This window comes from Eschrichtius robustus, chromosome 5 (genome assembly GCF_028021215.1).
Source record: "Eschrichtius robustus isolate mEscRob2 chromosome 5, mEscRob2.pri, whole genome shotgun sequence".
In the NCBI taxonomy this organism is placed as follows: Eukaryota; Metazoa; Chordata; class Mammalia; order Artiodactyla; family Eschrichtiidae; genus Eschrichtius; species Eschrichtius robustus.
The window spans coordinates 44,348,237-44,357,335 of NC_090828.1; the positions used below are offsets into that span (position 1 = coordinate 44,348,237).

The 9,099-nt window shown below is 42.0% G+C and overlaps 1 protein-coding gene across 2 annotated transcripts in view; it reads right to left on the reverse strand.

Moving 5' to 3' along the window:
• Positions 1 to 8,863, reverse strand: part of MFSD6 (major facilitator superfamily domain containing 6) — a 73,399-nt gene extending 64,536 nt beyond the window's left edge. The window contains exon 1 of one of the 2 annotated variants that reach the window (XM_068544773.1): positions 8,776 to 8,863. The gene's annotated coding sequence lies outside the window, so the exon portion shown is untranslated. Of the gene's footprint in view, positions 1 to 8,213; positions 8,388 to 8,775 lie in introns of those variants that run through there. The other variant, XM_068544775.1, reaches the window with a different exon arrangement.
• Positions 8,864 to 9,099: the final 236 nt, after the last annotated feature.

Consider the following 9,099-nt stretch of genomic DNA (forward strand, 5'->3'; position numbering starts at 1 on the left):
ACAAGTAACAGTTCATAGTACAGCATGGAAGAAAAAGGTTTTTTAAAATATATTTATATCTTGTTTCTCCAACCAAAAAAAAAAAATCCAATAGGTGTTGAAAATAGGAAGTAAAATTAATTGAATATGCTGCTGCTGACACTCTGCATTTATTTGTCAAGAAGGAAAACAATGTAAGGATTTAAGGGGGCCACAGAAACTTTGTAAAAATAGAACCAGTGCATAGTCATCTCTCTCTAAACCAAAATCAATAGTTAGACACGGCAATGAAATTGTTTGTTCAAAATAACCAAACTCCTGAACAGCCGGGTTTCCAATATTCATTGTACTTCAATTGCTGAAGCTTAGAAACCATTTTCCCATTGAAATAATCTTACAAATAGTGGTGGTACTCAGATTACTGAACCAAGAGTGCTAACCTCAGTGTTACAAAGCGCATAACTTCAAAATTGGGGGAAATTCTTCTACTTTTCAATCTGGAATGCCAGCAACAGGTCTCGAAAGACAAGCCCACCCAGAGCTTCCCTACCCACTCCCCTCCAGCCATGAGCCACAGAAGTGGGCATGGACTCACCGGCCACTGGCTTCCTCCAGGGCAACAGTTCTAGCCTGTGGGAGCCATGGAGTTACTGCCAGTGGTCTTTGAAAGCACTGAATAAATGTGTCATACATACATGTTCCACTCATTTTCAAATGTATATTGATGCTACCATCATACATGTATTTCTCTAATAAATGTTTATGCAATTCCTATTAGCTTTCCAACATTATGCAGTTTCTCAGATTGGGAACCCTACAAGTGCAATTATTTTCATGTGGGAGCCTGAGAACTATGCCAGCATTGCAACGGTGTCTTCAAACACCTTCTAGGTAATAGAACAGGTATCGGGTTAGAAGAGGAGAGAAAGAGGGAAGGCTGGAACCTGGTCAGCATGGGCACAGGCCACAGTGAAAACAGAAGCCACAGCAAGTCAACTCTTGTCATTTGAAAACTGTCTCTATTATCAAATTATTTACTATTTTAATGATTATAAACACAATTTTTGTTTCTTTGCCAAGAAGCTAACACAGAAAAATCTTAGCTTATCTTTTTTTTTTCTTTTCTTATCTTTTCAAAGTATAAAACAAAGACTTTTTTAAAGACTGACATTGAAAGCTACATTGTTTACTTAAAGTTTTAGATTTTCCTCTATAAATTTTTGCTTGCTATACTTGAGAAGCAATTAATACAGAATATATATGAGTAAAAAAGAAATTAAAATTCTATTAAAATGTTTTTTGGTTTATTTTTAAACCTAGTTATGTGAATGCTTGTTCTATACACACAGACACACATTTAATTTTTTTTTCAAATCTTTTCAGAAAAGGACTTGGGCAAATACAATTAGTATAGGACTACGGGTCCAAAATCTAAAAATACTAGGAACACAGGAAAAGTAGACTGTGGAAAAATAAGAATTATAATGAGAAATAAAAATACAACTCCAGGTATTGGTACTATAACACGTATATGTATGTAAAATAATGCTATATTTATAATGGGTGCTTGATAAATGCTTATTCAATAAAAGACTGGTATTATTATGTGGCTATTCTGGCACTATTAGACACTGAGAAACTTAAGAGGCTTAAAGAGTATACAGTCTATCTATAAGACAAGGCATTCTAAACAGAAATTTATAGGTGTTTCTTTCTCAGACATATCTTTTACGAGTTTACAATCTAGATGAAAATACAGACCTCAAAGTTTAAGATACATTCTTCTATAGACATGTAGCTACCGTCAATGACTCTTCTTTATATCCCCTAAGCACACTATAGTCTAAAATAATCATTTATATCCTAAGCACATTCCAGCATACGTAATCTAAAATTATCTTGCTTCTTATGCTGTTAGGACTCTGATAAATTGAGAAGTACCAAGTGCTATCAGTTTCTTTCAGAAAAAGATTTATTACCTAGCCCATTAAAGAAATGAGATACTTCAATAAACATGCCATACTAATATTTTTGAAAATGAGATTATTCAATGCTGGTAAAGATGAAGATCGACAGTCACTCTCATTAACTGAGAGTAGAAGTATAGTCTTTCTAGAAGGCAAGGATTTAAGTGTATGGATGTTTATCATAATGATCAAAACTGAAACAAAGTGAGCAATCAGTAATAGAAACAGTTAAATAAATTATGGTATGTCCACATGAGAGAAAAATAGAAACTTACATCCACAGGATGGAAAAACTGCAGTTAATTAATAGAACTTAAATAGAATTAATAGAATATGGGGAAAAGCTCATGATCTGTGCACTGCATTAAGTGAAAAAAAGCAAGACACAAACCTGTATATATTGTAAGAGTTTATATTTGTAACTCTATGTACTTCATAAAAACTATACTTTAGAAAAAGATATGAAAACAATACCAAATATTACTAGGGGTTATCTCTCAGAAGTAAAATTAGGAGTTACTTTAATTTTTTCTTAGACTTTACTGGATTTTTCTCCAATGAGCATATATCACTTTTAAAATATATATTTGGGACTTCCTTGATGGCACAGTAGTTAAGAATCTGCCTGCCAATGCAGGGAACACAGGTTCGAGCCCTGGTCCAAGAAGATCCCACATGCCTTGGAGCAACTAAGCCTGTGCGCCACAACTACTGCACCTGCGCTCTAGAGGCCGCGAGCCACAACTACTGAGCCCGTGCACCTAGAGCCGACATGCCACAACGAAGAAAAGCCACCCCAGGGCGCAGTGGTTGAGAATCTGCCTGCCAATGCAGGGGACACGGGTTCGAGCCCTGGTCTGGGAAGATCCCACATGCCGCGGAGCGACTAGGCCCGTGAGCCACAATTGCTGAGCCTGCGCGTCTGGAGTCTGTGCTCCGCAACAAGAGAGGCCGCGATAGTGAGAGGCCCGCGCACCGCGATGAAGAGTGGCCCCGCTTGCCGCAACTAGAGAAAGCCCTCGCACAGAAACGAAGACCCAACACAGCCAAAAATAAATAAATAAATAAATAAATTAATTAATTTTTTTTAAAAAAGAAAAGCCACCGCAGTGAGAAGCCCGCGCACCACAATGAAGAGTAGCCCCTGCTCGCCGCAACTAGAGAAAGCCCGCGCGCAGCAACGAAGACCTAACATAGCCAAAAAATAAATAAATACGTTTTTGGAAAAATAATAACATAAATAAATAAAATACATATTTAAAAGGCATTATTTGAAATACAAGGTATCTGAGTGATAACTGGGACACCTTGACCCTGTAGTTCCTGGAAGGTCACTTGGAGGTGCTCAGTTGAAGTCTGCCTATCCTTGTGCTGATCTTGCTCACCAGTAGAACAACTGAAAGGGCCAGTTATACAAGAGCTTTGAGATACTCAAAGATATTACACCTTCAAAAAGGAGAACCTCATTAATAGGAAATAAAATTTAAAAGTGTGTCATTTTTACCCCTTTGATACTCTTTTATTCAAACTCCCTCATAAAGGTGAATTTGGGCTCCATCTGTTCATCAGTTAAACACGATTCCACAGAAAGCATTTTGAAATAGAAGAAGGCACCCCACAATAGCTACAGAAGCTTGGCTATGGTGGATCAGATCAGTGCACTTCTTTAAAAGTCATAGATAGTGTCCACATCGCTCTGTATGGTTCTGCTTTAAGTGTTTAGTGTGGGGCTTTGGGGCTTGGCTCTGTTGAGCGAGGCCTTATTTACCTTGGGCCAAGTGTGTTCTACCTTAACCTTGGGCCTAAAAAAGCCCAGAGCAGTTATAGGAGAAGAATTCGCCACATGGCTCATAGGGACTCACTCCTCTGTTCTGGGGCTCAGAGTTCCCCTGGAAGTCCTGGACTCTGCCGCTCCATTTCCGCTCTTCACCCCCAAAGTGGCCACATGGGGAAAGTGGGGTGGGGGCACCCAGGTCTCTCTACAGAACCATGCAGGGAGTTAACTACTAGCCTAGGCTTCTCACTCACTTTCGCTGGGCACAATTAACCCACAAATCAGGTTTGTTGAGACAACACCAGTTCCTCTTTCCAGTTCCCCTTTTATCCCCAACAAAGCCACACCAGAGCTCCCTCGGCCACTGCTGACTCATAACATCCCATCTCCCTCTCCCCCAAGATCCACTCTTGGTCTCACATCAAAACATTTCCTCAGAGTCATTCAAAGCTGGACTTCCCTGATTTCTACTTGCACATCATTCCCTGAATTTGTCTCCCCTACTCAAACACAGGCCAGAACAAATGTCAAAAAAGATGTCTCGGCCATCCTTTACTCAATCCTCTCTTATATCTCTGGAATACGGTTTTTGTAAGAGCCTAGATTTCTTCCCATCTTTGCCCCATTCTCTCCCCTTCCTAAATACAGCAGGACCACCAGGTCACAAGGCAGTACAGGCCAGTCATTCACATTTCCAAACCTTAACTCTCTTCAACACAATCATCAGCACATCTATGGCTCAGCCATATTCACATTACAGTAGACAAAGGCAGATGAAAGCTACTTTTAATACACAACATTTGGGGTATTCTTTGTTGGTGCTGAGGTAGGGGTGTGTGTGTGTGTGTGTTTGCATGCTATTTAGAGCCACAAACTAGCAACCAGAGTTGCAATAGCTATAGCAGACACATATTAATATATAGGTTCAAAGTTTAGGTGTTCCACATTTTTTATGTTTTGGTTTGGTTTAGTTTTCTATTGGGCTCAGTGCCAATAAATCAATATCTTAGCAAATGACTCTGATAGTTTCCAAAAGCTACCCAGCCAAGTAACTTAATTTAAACAATGCCATTTTACAAAGTAGTAAATAAGCATCTTATAAATACAGAGAAGGAAAACCAGCTACAAAGCAAAGCTACTGAAACCCAACAATAGTGCTAAGTACTGGATAACATGTCATTCAGGATTTAGGACAACAAATCAGGCTGACACAGGCATTCTCACCCTCCAAAATGCCAGTAAAGTATAATAAATGGCCAAAGACAGCTAATGTTGGGTAATTAAACATGAAGGAATCATATCCAAATGGAATGTTCTTGATGGAGACATTAAGGGTGTTTTCTTTGCCCCACAGAGAATTCACAGCAGATGTGTACGTCTGCATTCCCCAGGAATCCAAAATGCTGTGCCCTGGGAAATAACACATTCATTTTGCTTTGAGGAAAAGGTTTTACCAAAACTGGCTTTGTACTAGGGTAGGATTTTGCACTTGATTTCTGGGTTTAAAGAGAACCTACTGAGCAACAAAGTTTCCTAAATCAAAAGACTGAGATTTCCCTCAGCCCAAAACATAATTAGAACCTTAAATGAAACGTTGGATGACACCTAAAATTGTCAGAATATCTCTTCTGCAAAATAATTTTACAATTATGTTTTTCTCGGGATTGCCTATTACGTTTATAATGAACCAACCTTATTCACTTTTCCTTTGGGTACAAAACACAAGGAAGAATGTGTTTTCTTGATTCTGAAAAGTCTGAATGTATTTGATTCTGGATTTCTAAGTCTTAGCAGGGAAATGTATTAATTTTTAAGGATTCTAAGCAATGATTTTTATTAGTATTACATAAAACAGAATTGTGGGATTTGTATATATACATCGGTATGTATATATACACATCAGACAAGATTATGTACATATATGCATATGTATATGTATCTATACATATATATGTATGTTTATATATGCATCAGACTAGATTAACTTGACAACTTCCTGCTCCTGAAATTATGTTACTAAAAATAATTACACCTGAAGTCATCCAGAATGCCGTAATTTCAGGAAATGACACAGCAGGTAAATTTATTTCTCCTACTCCTACCTTCTACATAAAGAACAATTATGCTTTAAAAAAAAGACAGCCACCACTAGCAAGAGCAGGAAGAAATTCTTATCACCCTATCCAGCAGGTAAATTGGGGTGGGTGCACCAAAGCATTCTTATTGGGGAGGAAAATTGGGGGTGCTGGAGAACAATAGATACTGTTAGAAAAGGTAAAACTTAGTCATCCAAGACTCGTCACCCTTTGCTCCTACACGTGCAATTCCCAGAATACCACCTTCCTCTTTGATCTCCTGAGTCTCATATTTCAGTTCTCTAACATTACAGAGTTTAGGCACATTCAATTTTTTTATTTTTGATTTTTATTAAGTGAATCAATTCTATTCCTTTTGTTTCTCTTCTTAGTTTCTATAATAAAAGAAAAAATGCTTGTTGCAAAAAAAAAAAAAAAAGCTTTTTAAGCCCAAACATAACTTTATAAGGTAAAAAGTAAAAGTACCCTCTTCTCTTTACCATCTGAACCCACTTCCTTCAGGAAGCCACTGTCAACAGTTTGGAGACAACAAGGTATATGTGTGCTTGTATGATGGTTTGTATATAAATCTCTTCCTTTTTTCACTTACCATATCATGATGTTTTCCCAAGACAATGTTCCAAAGCAGCTAACAAATACATTTACATCTATTGCATTTCTCCCTTTCCCTACAATGAGACTGCTAAATCAAGATTTACTGAATATCAAAAGAAGTCAAACAAAAAACCTGTCAGCCTAATACTAAATATATCTGGTTATATTCATTTTTACACTTGCCTTCAACCTAAAAATGGTGAGAACAAATGGGTAAACATACATGCATAAATATATATGCACTATACAGATTATCTTACACAGATAAATGTTAACATATGTAATGTGTGTATGTTGAAATGAAATTAATATTCAAAGGCAAGAAGCAAAGGAAGGCACCTGCGTAGGTGGTAAGACTTAATGGGTCCTGAATAGGGAGGGACACCGTGTGGAAATTTCCTGGGCTTTGGAGCCAGAGACACGGGGTCAAACCTAACTCCACCTCTTACTGATTACGTCGTTTGTGTAAGTTCCTTAACCATTTGAGCTTCCTTTTCATCATCCATAAAATGCGACAAGACTTATCTTACAGAGATATAGAAATTAAGTGTTTAAGATGGTGTCTTGAACATACTAAGTGCTCAAAAAATGCCTTATTACTGTTAATAATCCAGAAATTATATATGCTAGACTTGGTGATCCAATACCTCATATCACCAAATACCTGCAAACCTTGCTGTTTCGTTTATCTTTGTGTTTTGGTTTGCCTTCATGTTTTTACATTTACCTTATTCGTACAGATACAGAAAGTGCCTTAGAAATAAATTCCTGTAAACATGCTTAGTAGCTTTAATGCATTATTGAAATATGATCCTTTCTCCTCCTACTCCCCCAGGGGGTCTTGCCCTGGGCTCAGCAGCAATGTCCCAGCTTCCTCCTAAAAGCAATCTTAAGTTTTACTTACAACTTGTGGTAAACACAAGCCATCTGACTACCACAAAATAACTGAAAATATCCTCCGTGTCTGCTGACGACCATCAGCTTAAAGTGTCAAAAGCCGACCTTCCCAATGAGGCGACTTCCTATCCTCTCCTTTCACTTAACAATGCCATCAGTGATGCATACACCCTTAGCAGACTAGTGGCCATGTCTTGGGGAAGAGATGCCCTGCAGGCACCAGAGGGCTACCAAAAACACATCTGCTTTTATCACATGTCGTTGGTCAACTGTACGTCCACCCACCCTTTACATTCATCTATTTTGAAGAGGTTAGATTTCCAGAAGATCCTAAGCTTCTAGAACAACAATTAGGGGGAAGCTTGACCACTGTACTATCCAACCATCTCCTTTTACAGGTGAGAAAACTGAGGCTCAGGAAGATGTGATATGCCCAACAGCATACAAATATTTAGACACCAGTTGGGATTAAAACCTCAACTCTTCAAGGTTCTTTTCTACTACTAATAGGCAAGATTTCATCTGTTCCAGTAGCTCTGTAAAGTGTTTACTTATTAAAGATTTTCGGATGAAAGGAAATGTTTGTGGTTGCGAATGCGTGTGGGAGAGGCGAAATGCACCGTGTGCTGGCCTTAAGGGTAATGAATCCACCTGCCTGTCCACGTGCAGATGGGATAAATGAAGGGGAAAGTCGCATTTGGAATTTTTCACCATCCTACTTAAATTTACAGGGAGCTGTGTAGGGGATACAAAGGACCCAAAAGGACCAGAAACCCCGACTGTTATCTCAAAATGGCTCTAGGGACATGTTAGGCCAGGCTTAAGTAAAGCAACACGGAGGCGGGGAATTTCTCCCAGGATGATAGCAGACAAGGGAAAGAGGTATTTTTTTGCGTATTTATTCACCTGGGTAAGCAGACGCTGTCAATTTCCTCCTCTTGCCACCCAAGTGGCTACGTCCCTGCACTCGGACTGTCTGGTGTTCTCGCCTCCCTCTTTCTCCCGAGGACGGTTATGACAAGGGCGCGAGTGCGGCCGGGCCGAGAAGGGCCTGGACACTGGGGCGCAACCCTCACCCGGCACCCTGGCTGCTGCCGGCGACGGCTTCCTTGGGCAGCGCCTTTGTTTTCCCCACTGCAGTTACGTTTGCGGAAGTGCTGCCCGCGCCGGGCGCACCGGGGGTGCAGGCTGTAGCTGCCCTCAGCGCCCCAAAAGATGACAACCGACTCGGATCCAAGGGGAGGGAAGCAGTAGCGGGAGAGCGGGGCTGGGAGCGGAGACACCCCCCGCCCCACGCCCTGACGCCGGGGCCCTCCTCGGAAGCCCCTCCGCGACAGCAGGTGTGCGCGGCGCAGGGGTCTCCTCGCCCTCCGGCCGGGCCCGGCCCCTGCAGGGGAGCCCAGGGTGGGGCTACCCCGCCGCCCCGCCTAGCGCGCCCCCTTCCCCAGCGCGCCGGGCCCCAACTCACCTGCGGCGGGCGGGCGGCGGCGGCGGGAGCTCAGCTGCGCGGGGCGCGGGGAGCCATCTCCCCCGGGCGCGGGGCGGCGGCTCCGGGCGCCGGGGCGGCGGCTGTCGCGACGGCGCTGACCATCTCGGGCGGGTCACTGGTTCCTCGGGGGCTGCGGCGGGGCGGGGCGCGGCGGAGGGATGCGGGCCGGTGGGGGGACCGGGAGCGGCGAGCCGAGCACACCGGCCGGCGCGACCTTCTCTCCTCCTCCTCCTCTGGCCCGGCCTCCGCCGCTCGCTACCGGCTGGACCCGTTTCAGGGCTGAGCGCCGAGGACCCGCCGCCA